The following is a 1,314-nucleotide window of genomic DNA, read 5'->3' on the forward strand; positions in this document are numbered from 1 at the left end:
CTATGGAATCTTATCCCATTGAATCTGAGTGGTGGAATGTTCCACTGGGCAGGAGCACAGAGGTCCTCTAGTGCCGGGATGGCAGGGACATGGCATCTTCACTGTCCATTCAGGTCCAAGGCAGACATCACCAGTGAATCACAGCATTGCTGACCACTACAACTGTCCTCCTCCCTATCCCACAGCCACATATTCCCCTAATCCATGTTGGCATTCAGTCTGAACTACTGCTCTTGTTGGACAAGTGCAATGTCCTGGAGATGGGAAACTGAAAGCTCAGGTAACAACTTGCCAAAAGGTTGGCGGGCAAGTTAGTGCAGGGCTGGGCCTAGGTCTTCTGGTGATCAGACAATTCTCTTCCCGCCTGGCACAGCCTTGAGGAACTCTGAGGAGGGAAAGTCGGAGAATGCATCATTGCCTTCACTGCCACCAGCTTCTATGGGTAAATCCCAGAGGCCTGAAGTTTTTTTCCCTTTTCTCCTCAAGCCCAGCTCCACTGCTGTCACCAGACTTGTCATCTCATGGCAACAGGAAGGCAACATTGAAAGCTAGCACTGCCAGGTTCCCGGCAAAGAGGGGGCAGTCCCAGCTGCAGGGGCCCCCAGAAGCAGGACGCAGTGATACCAGTTGGTGCAGACTTCTGTTCAGCTGGGCAGCCATACAGCCTTTCCTCCATGTTCATACAACACTGACCCTTGTAAACTGCCGTGGCACTGGCCCATACTTAGCGCATTTTCAGGTCAGACTTGGACAGTTGAAACCATCATCTTATTTCTTCTTCAAGGGATATTTGGCTGAATTTGGAGGCTGAGAAAGGGCTGGATTCAACACCCAAAAAAAGACTTTGGAGCTTTGAAGGCCTTTATGGGGCATGAACCACTTTGTGGGGACTTTGTTGTAAGGATCTGTACAGAGAGAAAGAGTAGACCAAGGCAGTCCCACTGGGAAAGGCTGTGCATGATCTGATCCTACCTGACTGGGCCCTGAGTTCCAGCTGCCAGACCTCATGGGCAGGTGCAGGTGCTGGTGCTCATGGCCACCTTCCAAGAAGCAATGGAGGAACCAGAGCCTGGCTAGGAAGAGGCCACCTCCAGGGGCTTTGTGATTCCACTAGGGAAGATTAGGCAAGATCATTGACTTTACTCCTGGCCCCTTGGTTGTGGTGGGGATTCTACCCAGGAGGACAAGCAAAGCAAAAGGGCCAGAGTCAGTGGTGGTGGCAGTTTCACAGTGGATGTCCACTGTGCCCCCAGGAGCCAGTGCTCCTGGTGATAATTGGCTTGTCCACATGACGCTTTGCCCAGGAGCAAGCTT

The sequence above is a fragment of the Otolemur garnettii genome, unplaced genomic scaffold (assembly GCF_000181295.1).
Source record: "Otolemur garnettii isolate 467f Iridium unplaced genomic scaffold, OtoGar3 scaffold00140, whole genome shotgun sequence".
NCBI lineage: Eukaryota > Metazoa > Chordata > Mammalia > Primates > Galagidae > Otolemur > Otolemur garnettii.